The sequence below is a fragment of the Oryctolagus cuniculus genome, chromosome 20, assembly GCF_051225735.1.
Source record: "Oryctolagus cuniculus isolate XC-2025 breed Fujian yellow rabbit chromosome 20, ASM5122573v1, whole genome shotgun sequence".
NCBI lineage: Eukaryota > Metazoa > Chordata > Mammalia > Lagomorpha > Leporidae > Oryctolagus > Oryctolagus cuniculus.
Genome location: NC_142886.1, coordinates 54,893,317 through 54,907,926, shown reverse-complemented (window position 1 = coordinate 54,907,926; position 14,610 = coordinate 54,893,317). Strand labels below are relative to the sequence as shown.

The 14,610-nt window shown below is 46.2% G+C and overlaps 2 pseudogenes across 1 annotated transcript in view; both read left to right on the top strand.

The window, feature by feature from the left end:
- LOC149120243 (immunoglobulin heavy variable 3-23 pseudogene) overlaps positions 1-3,872 on the top strand; it is a 393,977-nt pseudogene extending 390,105 nt beyond the window's left edge. The window contains exon 2 of the transcript XR_016226679.1: positions 3,478-3,872. The product of XR_016226679.1 is annotated as an immunoglobulin heavy variable 3-23 pseudogene (transcript). The remainder of the gene's footprint in view (positions 1-3,477) is intronic.
- Positions 1-14,610, top strand: part of LOC149120240 (Ig heavy chain V-A1 region BS-5 pseudogene) — a 198,278-nt pseudogene that overhangs the window by 115,116 nt on the left and 68,552 nt on the right.

The window sequence follows — 14,610 nt, the reverse complement described above, 5'->3', positions numbered from 1 at the left end:
TTGTTCCATTGGTTCCACCAAAATGGCTGCTACGGCCAGCATGCTGTGCCGATCCAAAGCCAGAAACCAAGTGCTTCCTCCTGGTCTCCCATGCGGGTGCAGGGCCCAAGCAGTTGGGCCATCCTCCACTGTCTTCTCAGGCCACATCAGAGAGCTGGAGTGGAAGAGGAGCAACCGGGACAGAATCCAGTGCCGTAACCGGGACTAGAACCCAGATTAGCCTAGTGAGCCACGGCACTGGCCCACATTTACATTCTTAACCACACTTGTAACTGACAGTGCACCCTGGAAGACAGCAGATGATGGATCTGTTATGAGGCCCCATCACCAAGGTGGGAACACTGATGCAGTTCCATGTTCCTGGGTTCCAGCTGCCAAGCCTTGAGTGCACTGCCTTTGTTTATCATCTCCATAAAACATTGGCAAACACAACACCATTATTCAGAGTATTGAATCTTCATGATTTGCCATTTTTGCCATTTCATTATCATAAATGTTTGATAAATAATAATTGAATATAGACATATTGTTGTAAAACGAATGTATCAAATTGAGTGGAAATATGAAGTCACTCCTATTGACATGCTCATCACAAAATCCACATGTTCCAATGGTAGAATGTCAGTTGTCTTCTGTTTTGGAATTCTGTAGACACAATATTTGCTTAACTGCTGTCACCATGCTGTACAGTAGATCCCTCAACATGTGGATCCTGTGGGACTGAAACTCTGACCTTGCTCCAACATCTCCTCTGTTCCATGCCCTTTTCTTCCATTATTGATTCCTTCTTCCATGAAAATTTCACTGGATTATATGTGTGAACACTCGTGAATGACGCTGCTTTAATTGCACGTGGAACTGCAGTTGTATTTTCTATAGAGACTGTGAATCCCATGCACATCTCCCTGGGATTTCACATTCCTTCTACCCAAAATGCTGTTTGAAGATCCTGTGATAACTGTATGTCTCAGTTTTTGATGACTTTCCATAGTGGATTTACTAATTTGCCCGACTCCAGCCTTGTACAACCAGAGTGGTCATCTCTCTTCCTTCACAAGAATTGTCAGCTCTGGCTTGTCTGGTAATACTCATTCTAACATGAAGGATGGGACATCTCATTGTGCTTCTAAAATGTACATACATGATGATCTGAGATTTATGGCATTTTACATGTTTGCTTTTATATCATTTCTTAAATTTTATAGATGTAATATACATTTAAAAATTCATAGATTTTGTTTTCAAATTTGTATGTACGTTTTTATCTAAAACCACAAAGACTGAGACTGACAGTGATCATCTAACTCCTGGTCACTTCCCAGGTGGCTACAAACGCTTCAGCTGGAACAGGTGACAGCCAGGTACTTAGAATTCATTCCAGGTCTCCAACGTGGGAGTTCTTGGAACTTCACCTACGGCCTCCCAGAGTGGGCTTAGGCAGGAATCTGAAACTGGAACAAAACTAGGACACAGCACTCAGCATCCTGATGCGGGAGCAGCAATCCCATTGCTAACTCCAGTGCTGCTCCTGTCACCACATTGTCAGTAACTGCACTTAAACAATTGATGTCTTCCTTTGGGATTCAGTTTTCTGTGTTTATTCAACATATGCATATAGGCTCCTAATGATATATAAATCTAATTTTCCATTTATTTTAATATCTATTTATTTAGTTTGAAAGGCAGTGTTATAGCAGGACAGGAAGAGACCAACAGATGGAGAGAGAAGCTTCCTTCCACTGGTTTCCTTCCTGAATGGCTGCAAAGGCTGGGATGGCTGAGCCTAAAGTCAGGAGCCTGGAAATTCCCCCAGTTTCCCCCAGAGCTGGAAGGGGACAAACACTTGGGTCATGGTAGACAGTGATCTCCATTGCACTCCCTACCTCTGTGAGTTCAAGCTTGTGGACTGCATATATAACTAATATCAAATACTATCTGTCCACATGTACCTGCATTATTTCTGTTAGCATATTATGCTCAAGGCTGACCCAAGATTTCCTAATGACAAAACAATCTCCTTCTTAACACTGAATAATATTCCATGTCAAATGTAACAGACTGCATTCACCGTTTTATGCACATTTCGCTTTACTGTAGACTGAACTATTGTGAACACAGCTGCATTACCTGAACCCAGGACTGTGGGTGAATTGTGACACAGTGACTTCATACCCAGTGCTTGAGCTGAACTCAGAGTCATGATTACTAGACACAGGGAAGAGAGGGAACAGCAGACGGCTGCTACCAGGACACAAAGCACCACTCAAAGCAAGGAATAATTCTGCCCACACCACAGTGGGCTGACTCAGTTCACTACAACCCACAACATGTACTGAGGACACCCGGTCTCCCAACACAAAGTGATGGAACGGAGGTAGAAATGTGAATGACAGTGAGTTGATCTGTGCCCATTTCTGCAACACACAGATTCCAATAGCACACAAACCCCACTAACATGCACAGTGTTCTGAGTTAATGAACAGTTTTAAAATAAGGTAATGGATGAATAAGGAAACAAGACATAGTATCCTTAAATGAATCCACTTGCAGTCTTTCATCTGTGTAAATATGGGCGGTAGGCATTAGGACAAAATTGGCAAAGTCCCCACTAGGGACACCCGTGTTCCCATCAGAGTGCTTCTTGAGCCCAGCCACACGGCTTCCCACACTTTTTCCTGGTAACACATCATGGTAAACTACAGATGACGCTATAGCGATAGAGCCCCTACAACCAACAAAGGAAACACGGACGCAGTTCTGGGCTCCAGGTTTTAGAAAGGCTAACTCCTAGATGTTGTAGGCATTTGGGGAGTTTGGGCTGTCAATCCAAAGGCAGAAATCTCCCATTTTCATCTTTTCTGTCCATCACTACACTAGTATTTCTCTCACCCCTTCTCTCTATCACTATTCCAATGTCTTTCATATAGATGATATAGAGGTCAATAGATGATATGAAACAATTGTTATTTAAAAAATGAAGGACATGATATTGCTAACACTAGATATTAAGGGTACACACATAGTAAAAGGAAACAAGGTCATTGCCTTCAACTGTTATAAAAAAGCAATAAAACATAAAAATTCATAAGATCCAAATTCTATCATGGCCTACACCCCCCCCCCCCAGGACATGTACATCTGCCCTGGGCCCTGTCCTGTCTGAGACGTCTACTCCGGGGCTGGCTATATAGCAGCAGACATGCAAATAGGGTCTCCCTCTGCCCATGAAAACCAGCCCAGCCCTCACCCTGCAGCTCTGGCACAGGAGCTCCAGCCCCAGCACTCCCAGGTGTCCACTCAGTGAGCGCACTCAACACAGACGCTCACCATGGAGACTGGGCTGCGCTGGCTTCTCCTGATCGCTGTGCTCAAAGGTAATGATGGAGAACGCGGGGCACTGAGTCTGGGAGAGGACGTGAGTGAGAGACACAGAGAGTGTCAGTGACAGTGTGCTGACCAGGACGTCTATGTTTGCAGGTGTCCAGTGTCAGGAGCAGCTGGTGGAGTCCGGGGGAGGCCTGGTCCAGCCTGGGGGATCCCTGACACTCTCCTGCAAAGCCTCTGGATTCGACTTCAGTAGCTACTACATGAGCTGGGTCCGCCAGGCTCCAGGGAAGGGGCTGGAGTGGATCGGAATCATTTATGCTGGTAAAGGTAGCACAGACTACGCGAGCTGGGTGAATGGCCGATTCACCATCTCCAGCGACAACGCCCAGAACACTGTGGATCTTCAAATGAACAGTCTGACAGCCGCGGACAGGGCCACCTATTTCTGTGCGAGAGACACAGTGAGGGGCCCTCAGGCTGAGCCCAGACACAAACCTCCCTGCAGGGGCGCGCGGCTCCACCAGGGGGCGCACAAAACGCACTGAATATATATTCTGGTCATGGGTAGGTGCAAAGGGACATTAAGCCCTGGTTTCCTGTTAGGGAATTGGGGTTTCCTCTCCTCTAACGCATTTGAGGAAATGGTTCTATTCTTACGATTCTGTCCCTGCCACTGAATTCACTGACGGATAGAAACTTTGAATAGAAGGAAGAAGTCCTACGTTACAATTTCGGGTTCATGACTGACAACTGTCCTCACCATGATCAGATATCATGGGAATCTGTGAGGACCTCGTGAGTCTTTTCCAGTCTAACTCGTGCTGGTGTCCTCAGGGCACTGCTGACTCTAGGAAAATTTTACTTTTCCCTTTATATCCTGGAGACAGCTGAGCCAGGATCTCTGGTCTGTTAAACCTCAACAATTTCCCTCTCTTCCTGTCAAAGTAGCCTGTGTGCGGAACTGAACTGACATTTTATTTTAAACTGTGGTTGATCCACACTCACTTTGCACAGAATGTGGCCACCTTTAATCCTGGAACAGTCTGTGGTCCCTGTGTGAACGTCACAGCACTCAGGAATGTACTTGCAGCTCAGCTGTGTCTCAGGCTGAGCTTCTGCAGGCACCTGGGAAGCCTACAGCGACTTCCTCATCCTCTAGGTCCTGGGACCCTCCTGGAGGGCTCCCTGCCTGATCTCAGAGGGGACATGCACTGGACATCAATAGTCAAGGTCATAACTGAATGGAAAGTGTTGGGTGTGCACTTCTAGCTGATCTGATTCTGTCGAGTGTTGTGGGACTCCCTGCACCTGCTGTGATTCAGCAGAGCAGAGTGGGACACACAGTGGCTGTGCACTCTGGGGCTGGAGTCCACATCACGGGGAGCTGTGTCTGTGGCTCCAGCATGATGCCCAGTGTCCTGAGGCTGAATCACAGCTGCAGGAAGAGCCAGTCCCAGAGACCATGTGTCCAGAGTCCCTGCTCTTCACTCCATGTCTATGCTCACTGGCATCATCAATGCATTTGAGACTTCCATCAGTTTTAGAGAGGGAGACACCCAGGCTGCATATCAGAGTGCTGGACACAACCCATTTGCATGCTTTCCCAGACTAGTAACTGACAGTGCACCCCGGAAGACAGTAGATGATGGATGTGTTATGAGGCCCCATCACCAAGGTGGGAACACTGATGCAGTTCCAAGCTCCTGGGTTCCAGCTGCCAAGCTTGAGTCCACTGGAATTTATTTATCATCTCCATAAAATATTGGAAAATATTGGAAAGCACTACACCAGTATTCAGAGTGTTGAATCTCCATTTTTGATCATTTAATCATTTCCTTTACATAAGTGTTTGATATATAATACCAAAACATAGACGTATGAGGTACAATTATATGTGTTGATAAATAAATGTATCAAATTGAGTTTTTATGAAGTCAGACTTATTGACATGCTCATCAGAAAACCACGTTTCCATGGTAGAATGTCAGTTGTCTCCTGGTTTGGAATTCAGTAGACACAATATTCCCTTCACTGCTGTGACCATGCTGTACAGTAGATCCTCAGTGTGTGGATCCTGTGGGACTGAAACTCTGACCTTGCTCCAGCGTCTCCTCTGCTCCTCCTTTGCTCAGACATTGGTCTTCACCATCGTACTTCCTGCCTCTGTGACTTCATCCTTTTATCCCATGTATCCAGCATCACGTATTATTTGTCTTCTTGTCCTGCATGGTTAGCAGAGTGTACTTACCCTGACACAGTATCCTTGGACATTATTCTCCAGGATCATCCGAGTTGTCCAAAATACAGAATTTCCTCATCTTTAATGCCATATAAATTTCCTGTTAAATATAATTTTGTCCATTTGTTCCATTGTTGATTCTTTCTTCATGAATATTTCACTGGATTGTATGTGTGAACTCTCATGAATGACGCTGCATTAATTGAACATGGAAGAGCAGAGGTGTTTGCCACATTGATTGCGGTTTCCCTGGACGCCTCCCTGGGATTTCATATTCCTTCTACTCAAAAATGGTGTTTGAAGATCTTGTAATAATTCTGTTTCTCAGTTTTGATGATTTTCCATAATAGTTTTACTTGTTTACCTGACTCCAATCTGGCACCAGAGTTATCTCCAGCTTCCTCCACATGGATTGTCAGCTCTGGATTGTAGGATAATACTCATTCTAACAGGAATGATGGGATGTCTCATTGTGCATCTATTATGGACATGCATGATGGTCCCAAGATATCATTTTATATGTTGCCTTTATATCTTTTTTAAAAACTTATAGATACTATTTCACATATTTTGATATTTGTATTTACATATTTTTTCAAAAAGGCAAAGAGACTGAGACTGACAGTGATCTTCTAATTCCTGGTCACTTCCCAGATGGCTACAAAAGCTTCAGCTGAGTCGGGTGAAGGCAGGTGCTTGGAATTCTGTCCAGGTGTCCACACGGCAGTTCTTGGAACTTCACCTACTGCCTCCCAGAGGAGCTTAGGCAGGAAACTGAAACTGGAACCAAACTAGGACACAGCACTCAGCATCCTGACACGGGAGGCAGGAATCCCTCAGGCTCACTCCAGTGCTGCTCCTGTCACCACCTTATCATCACTGCATTTAAGGAATTGATTGCTTCCCTTGGGATCAGTGGCTTGAGTTCACTCAACATTTGGAAATAGGCTCCTAACCATATGTATAATTAATCTTTCATTTATTTTAAGTATTTATTTTATTTGAAAGGCAGTGTTATAGCAAGAGATAAAGCTATGAACAGATGGAGAGAGAAGCTTCCATTCACTGGTTCACTTCGTGGATGGCTGCAAAGGCTGGGATGTCTGAGCCTAAAGTCAGGAGCCTGGAACTTCCCCCAGTTTCCCACAGGGCTGGAAGGGAACAAACACTTGGGTCATGGAAGACAGTGATCACCATTGCACTTCCTGCCTCTGTGAGTTCAAGCTTGTGGGTTGCATATATAACTAATGTCACATACTATGTGTCCACATCCAGCTGCATTATTTCTGTTAGCATATTATGCTCCAGGCTGACCCATGATTTCCTAATGACAGAACAACCTCCTTCTTAACACTGAATAATATTCCATGTCAAATGTAACAGACTGCATTCACCGTTTTAGGCACATTTCACTTTATTTAGAATGAACTATTGTGAACAAAGCTGCATTACCTGAACCCAGGACTGCGGGTGAATTGTGACACAGTGGCTTCTATCCAGTGCTTGAGCTGAACTCAGAGTCATGGTTACTAGACACAGGGAAGAGGGGGAACACAGGGCAGCTGATACCAGGGCAGCAAGCACTCACAGGAAGGAATAATTCTGCCCACACCACAGTGGGGTGACTCAGTTCATCACAACCCATGACAGGTACCACAAATAATCAGAACTGAGGCCTCCAGGCCCCTCCAACTCAGAGTGTAGGAAAGGAGGTGAAAATGTGAATGACAATGAGTTGATCTGTGCCCATTTCTACAACACACAGATTCCAATAGCACACTACACCCCACTAACATGCACAGTGTTCTGTGTTCATGACGAGTGTTAAATAAGGCAATGGATGAATAAGGAAACAAAACATAGTTAACCTAAAAAGAATCCACTTGCAGTCTTTTATCTGTTTAAAAGTGGGAGGCAGGCATTAGGACAAAATTGGCAAAGTCCCCACTAGGGACACCCGTGTTCCCATCAGAATGAATCATTCAGCCACACGACTCCCCACACTTTTTCTGATAATGCATCATGGAAAACTGTAGCTGACGCTACAAGTGAATGAGCCCCTACCACTGATGTGGGAAACAAAGTCGCAGTTTTGGGCTCCAGGTTTTAGAAAGGCTAAGTCCTCGATGTTGTAGGCACTTGGGATGTCTGGGGCTGTCAATCAAAGGTGGAAATCTCCCTTTGTCACCTTTTCTGTCCATCTCTACATTTCTCTTTCTCTCACCCCTTCTCTCACTGTCACTATTCCAATGTTATTCAAATAGTTAAAAATGAACCAATGGTTATTTAAAAATGAAGGACATGCTAACACTGGATGATTAAGGGTACACACATATTAAAATGAAACAAGGTCATTGCCTTCAATTGTTTAAACAACAATGATAACGTAAAGATTTATATGATCTGAATCCTATCATAGCCATCAACCTACACCACAGGACACCACATCTGCCCTGGGCACTGTCCTGTCTGAGGCGTCTGACCCCATACCTGCTATATAGGGGCAGCACATGCAAATAGGGCCCACTCTGCCCATGAAAACTAGCCCAGCCCTCACCCTGCAGCTCTGGCACAGGAGCTCCAGCCCCAGCACTCCCAGGTGTCCACTCAGTGAGCGCACTCAACACAGACGCTCACCATGGAGACTGGGCTGCGCTGGCTTCTCCTGGTCGCGGTGCTCAAAGGTAATGATGGAGAACGCGGGGCACTGAGTCTGGGAGAGGACATGAGTGAGTGACCCAGAGAGTGTGAGCGACAGCTTCCTGACCAGGACATCTGTGTTTGCAGGTGTCCAGTGTCAGGAGCGGCTGGTGGAGTACGGGGGAGGCTTGGTCCAGCCTGGGGGATCCCTGAAACTCTCCTGCAAAGCCTCTGGGTTAGACTTCAGTAGCTACAGCATGAGCTGGGTCCACCAGGCTCCAGAGAAGGTCCCGGAGTGGATCACATATATTTATCCTGGTAGTGGTAGCAGGGCCAATTCACAATCTCCAGCGACAACGCCCAGAACATTGTGTCTCTGCAAATGAACCATCTTACAGAGGATGACACGGCCCTCTATTACTGTGTGGGAGACACAGTGAGGGGCCCTCAGGCTGAGCCCAGATACAAACCTCCTTGAGGGGCACGCTGCTCCACCAGGGGGCGCACAAGACACACTGAGCCCAGATTCTGGTCATGAGCAGGTGCAGAGAAACCAAGCCCTGGTTTCCTGTCAGGGAATTGGGGTTTCCACTCTTGTAACAGTTTTGTGAGAAGAATTCTACTTTTATGACTCTGTCCCTGCCACTGACTTCACTGACCTGGAGATGTCTGATATGACAGGAAGAAGTCCTATATGAACAGTTTCAAGTTTGTGAACGATGACAGTGGTCACCAGGATCAGACATGTGGGACTATCTGAGGACCTTGTGAGTGTTGTCCAGTGTGACACAGGATGCGTTCTCAAGGCCCAGCCGGCTTTAGGACAATTTTAGTTTTCCCTTCAAACACAGAGAGAGTCAAGCCAGAGTCTTGTTTTTTTTTAACTTCAATTATTTCAGTCATCCCTCTTCCTATCAAAATGAGCATGTAAGCAAATAGCACCAGAAGTCTTATTTTAAGCTGTTGTTGTTCCACATTCACTTTCTAAAGACTTACGCCCAAACTCCTTTTTACCTTTAATCCTAAAACCGTTTCTGGTCCCTAAGGTGAATGTCACAGCACTCAGGAATGTACTTGCAGCTCAGCTGTGTCTCAGGCTGAGCTTCTGCAGGCACCTGGGAAGCCTACAGGGACTTCCTCATTCTCTAGGTCCTGGGACCCTCCTGGGGGGGCTCACTGCCAGAACTCAGGAGGAAAATGCACTGGACATCAATAGTCAAGGTCATAACTGAATGGAAAGTGTTGGGTGTGCACTTCCAGCTGATCTGGTTCTGCTCCAGTGTCGTGAGACCCCCTGCACCTGCTGTGGTTCAGGGAGAGCAGAAAGTGGGACACACAGTGGCTGTGCACTCTGGGGCTGGAGTCCACATCACAGGGAGCTGTGTCTGTGACTCCAGCATGATGACCAGTGTCCTGAGGCTGAATCACAGCTGCAGGAAGAGCCAGTCCCAGAGACCATGTGTCCAGAGTCCCTGCTCTTCACTCCATGTCTATGCTGACTGGTGTCATCAATCCATTCGGAGTCTTTCATTAATATTACAGAGGGAGTCACTCAGGCTGCATATCAGAGTGCTGGATGGAGCCCATTTACACACTTTCCCATACTTGTACTGACAATGCACCCTGGAAGACAGTAGATTATGGATGTGTTATGAGGCCCCATCACCAAGGTGGGAACACTGATGCAGTTCCATGCTCCTGGGTTCCAGCTGCCAAGCCTTGAGTGCACTGCCTTTATTTATCATGTCCATAAACATTGACAAACACAACACAAGTATTCAGAGTGTTGAATCTTCATTTTTGATCATAAATGTTTGATAAATAACACCTGAACACAGACTTATGAGATACAATGATATGTGTTGAAAAATGAATGTATCAAATTGAGTGGAGTTATGAAGTCAGACTTACTGACATCAGAAAACCACATGTTTCCATGGTAGAATGTCAGTTGTCTCCTGTTTTGGAATTCAGTAGACACAATATTCCCTTCACTGCTGTGACCATGCTGTACAGTAGATCCTCAGTGTGTGGATCCTGTGGGACTGAAACTCTGACCTTGCTTCAGCATCTCCTCTGCTCCTCAGTTGCTCAGACGTTGGTCTTCACCATTGTACTTCCTGCCTCTGTGACTTCATCCTTTTATCCCATGTATCCAGCATCACGTATTATTTGTCTTCTTGTCCTGCATGGTTAGCAGAGTGTACTTACCCTGACACAGTATCCTTGGACATTATTCTCCAGGATCATCCGAGTTGTCCAAAATACAGAATTTCCTCATCTGTACTGCCATATAAACTTCCTGTTAAATATAATTTTGTCCATTTGTTCCATTGTTGATTCTTTCTTCATGAATATTTCACTGGATTGTATGTGTGAACTCTCGTGAATGACGCTGCATTAATTGAACATGGAAGAGCAGAGGTGTTTGCCACATTGACTGTGGTACACTTGGACACCTCCTTGGGATTTCATATTCCTTCTACCCAGAAATGGTGTTTGAAGATCTTGTGAAAATTCTATTTCTCAGTTTTTGATGATTTTCCATAATAGTTTTACTTGTTTACCTGACTTTGATCTTGTACCAGAGTTATTGTCTCTAGCTTCCTCCACATGGTTTGTCAGCTCTGGATTGTATAATACTCATTCTAACAGGAAGGATGGGATGTCTCATTGTGCATCTAATATGGACATGCATGATGGTCCCAGATATTTTATATGTTACCTTTATATCTTTTTTAAACATTTATGGATATTATTTCACTTATTTAGATATTTGCATTTACATATGTGTCGCTCCCTTGCCCGCAAAGGAACGACATTGTTCGCAACTTATCGGTCTTCAGTAGACTTTTAATGAGAAAATAACAGCGACAGAGAAAGAATGAAGGGAGGAGAGTGGACAGAAAAGCCCCCTCCTTCCTCAGCACAGAGCTTATATACAAAATCTGGCCAATTGCAAGCGGGCTCAAGTCCATGCACGGAACACTCCAATCTGCTGTCTGTTCACGCATTGTGACGCGTCCTCGGGCCAATCAGATGAGGTGTCACACAGCAGGCAGGCTCACCGCACAGTCCTCGGCGCCATCTTGTTGTTTACAACATTCTCAACTCCTCTGGAAAGTCCCAACCATGGGAAAGCATTGCCCTAACCGAAACTAGCAACATTCGCCTTGTGATAAAGACACAGCAACAGCTATCAGACCGACCTTGACGTGGGGACTCCATGGCTGCGCATCACATGGAGCCGCACACATATGTTTCCAAATAGGCAAAGAGACTGAGACTGACAGTGATCTTCTAACTCCTGGTCACTTCCCCGATGGCTACAAAAGATTCAGCTGGGTCAGGTGACAGCCAGGTGCTTGGAATTCTGTCCAGCTGTCCAAATGGGAGTATTTGGAACTTCACCTACTGCCTCCCAGAGGGGCTTAGGCAGGAATATGACACTGGAACCAAACTAGGACACAGCACTCAGCATCCTGACACGGGAGGCAACAATCCCACAGGCTCACTCCAGTGCTGCTCCTGTCACCAGCTTATCATCACTGCATGTAAACAATTAATTTCTTCCCTTGGGATTCAGTTGCTTGAGATCATTCAATATTAGGAAATAGGCTCCTAATCATATGTATAATTAATCTTCAATTTATTTTAAGTATTTTATTTTAGAGACAGTGTTATATCAAGAGAAGAAGAGACCAACAGATGGAGAGTGAGGCTTCCGTCCACAGGTTCACTTCGTGAATGGCTGCAAAGGCTGGGAAGGCTGAGCCGGAAACCAGGAGCTTGGAATTTCTTCCAGTTTCCCAAAGGGCTGGAAGGGGACAAACACTTGGGTCATGGTAGACAGTGATCACCATTGCACTTCCTCCCTCTGTGAGTTCAAGCTTGTGGACTGCACATATAACTAATGTCACATACTATGTGTCCACATCTACCTGCATTATTTCTGTTAGCACATTATGCTCCAGGCTGACCCACGTTTCCTAATGACAGAACAACCTCCTTCTTAATACTGAATAATATTCCATGTCCTAATGTGAAAGAATCCATTCACTGTTCTATGCACACTTGCTTTATTGTAGACTAAACTACTGTGAACACAGCTGCAACCTGAACGCAGGACTGAGGGTGAATTGTGACACAGTGACTTCTACCCAGTGTTTGACCTGAACTCAGAGTCATGGTTACAGAACAGGGAAGAGGGGGACACAGGGCGACTGCTACCAGGGCCAAAAGCACCACTCACAGGAAGGAATAAATCTGTAGACACAACTGTGGGCTGACTCAGTTCACTACAACCCATGACAGGTTCCACCAATAACTAGAACTGATGTCTCAAGGCCTCCTAACACAGAGTGATGGAAAGGAGGTAGAAATGTGCCTGACACTGAGTTGATCTGTACCCTCTTCTACAACAACAGATTCCAATAGCACACTACACCCCACTACCACGTACAGTGTTCTGTGTTCAGAAACAGTTTTTTTTTTTTTTTGACAGGCAGAGTGGACAGTGAGAGAGATGGAGAGACAGAGAGAAAGGTCTTCCTTTGCCATTGGTTCACCCTCCAATGGCCGCCGCGGCTGGTGCGCTGCGGCCGGCCCACCGTGGTGATTCGATGGCAGGAGCCAGGTGCTTCTCCCATGGGGTGCAGAGCCCAAGCACTTGGGCCATCCTCCACTGCACTCCCTGGCCACAGAAGAGAGCTGGCCTGGAAGAGGGGCAACCAGGACAGAATCCGGCGCCTGGATCAACTAGAACCCCGTGTGCCGGTGCCGCAAGGCGGAGGATTAGCCTAGTGAGCCGTGGCGCCAGCCAAGGAACAGTTTTAAACTAATACAATGGTTGAATAAGAAACAAAATATAGTTAACCTTAAACGAATCCACTTACAGTCCTTCATCTGTTTAAAAGTGGGCAGCAGGCACTACGACAAAATTGGTAAAGTCCTCACCCATGTTCCCATCAGAGTGCTGCTTGAGCCCAGCCTCACGGCTTCCCACACTTTTTCCTGGTAATGCATCATGCGAAACTGTGGATGATGCTAAGAGCAAATGAGCCCCTACAAGTGACCTGGGAAACACAGAAACTTTTTTCTGCTTCAGGTATTAGAAGGGTTAAGTCCTAGATGTTGCAGACTTTGGGATGTTTGGGATTCTCGACCCAAAAGCAGAATTCTCCCATTGTCACCTTTTCTGTCCATCACTACATTTCTGTATCTCTCACCCCTTCTCTCTCTATCACTGTCCCAATGTCTTTATATAGATGATAAGGAACTAGTGGTTATTTAAATAAATGAGGGACATGATATTGCTAACACTGGATATTAAGGGTACACACTGAATTAAGATGAAACAAGGTATTTGCCTTCAACTATTTAAAATTTTGATAACATAAAAATTCATATGATCTGAATCATATCACAGCCATCAACTACACACCCAGGACACTATGTCTGCCCTGGGCACTGTCCCGTCTGAGGCGTCTACCCCATGCCAGCTATATAGGGGCAGCACATGCAAATAGGGCCCACTCTGCCCATGAAAACTAGCCCAGCCCTCACCCTGCAGCTCTGGCACAGGAGCTCCAGCCCCAGCACTCCCAGGTGTCCACTCAGTGAGCGCACTCAACACAGATGCTCACCATGGAGACTGGGCTGCGCTGGCTTCTCCTGGTCGCTGTGCTCAAAGGTAATGATGGGGAACGCGGGGCACTGAGTCTGGGAGAGGATGTGAGTGAGAGACATGGAGAGTGTAAGTGACAGCTTCCTGACCATGTCGTCTGTGTTTGCAGGTGTGCAGTGTCAGTCGCTGGAGGAGTCCGGGGGAGGCCTGGTCCAACCTGGGGGATCCCTGAAACTCTCCTGCAAAGCCTCCGGATTCTTCTTCAGTGACAACTACGCAATGTGCTGGGTCCGCCAGGCTCCAAGGAAGGGGTTGGAGTGGATCACATACATTAATACTGGTAGTGGTAGCACATGGTACACGAGCTGGGTGAATGGCCGATTCACCATCTCCAGAAACACCAAGGAGAACACGGTGTCTCTGAAAATGACTAGTCTGACTGCCGCGGACACGGCCGCCTCTTTCTGTGTGAGAGACACAGTGAGGGGCCCTCAGGCTGAGCCCAGACACAAACCTCCCTGCAGGGGGCGCACAAGACACACTGAGTGCAGATTCTGGTCATGCACAGGTGCAGAAGGAGCCCAAGCCCTGGTTTCCTGTCAGGGAATTGGGGTTTCCTCTCCTGCAACAGTTTTGAGGGAAGAATTCTTCTTTGATGATTCGGACCCTGTACTGACTCTCTGATGTGACAGGAGAAGTCCTACATGAACGAATTTAGGTTCAGTGGTCTCCAGTATCAGAGATGTGGGACAATCTGGGGACCTCATGAGTGTTGTCC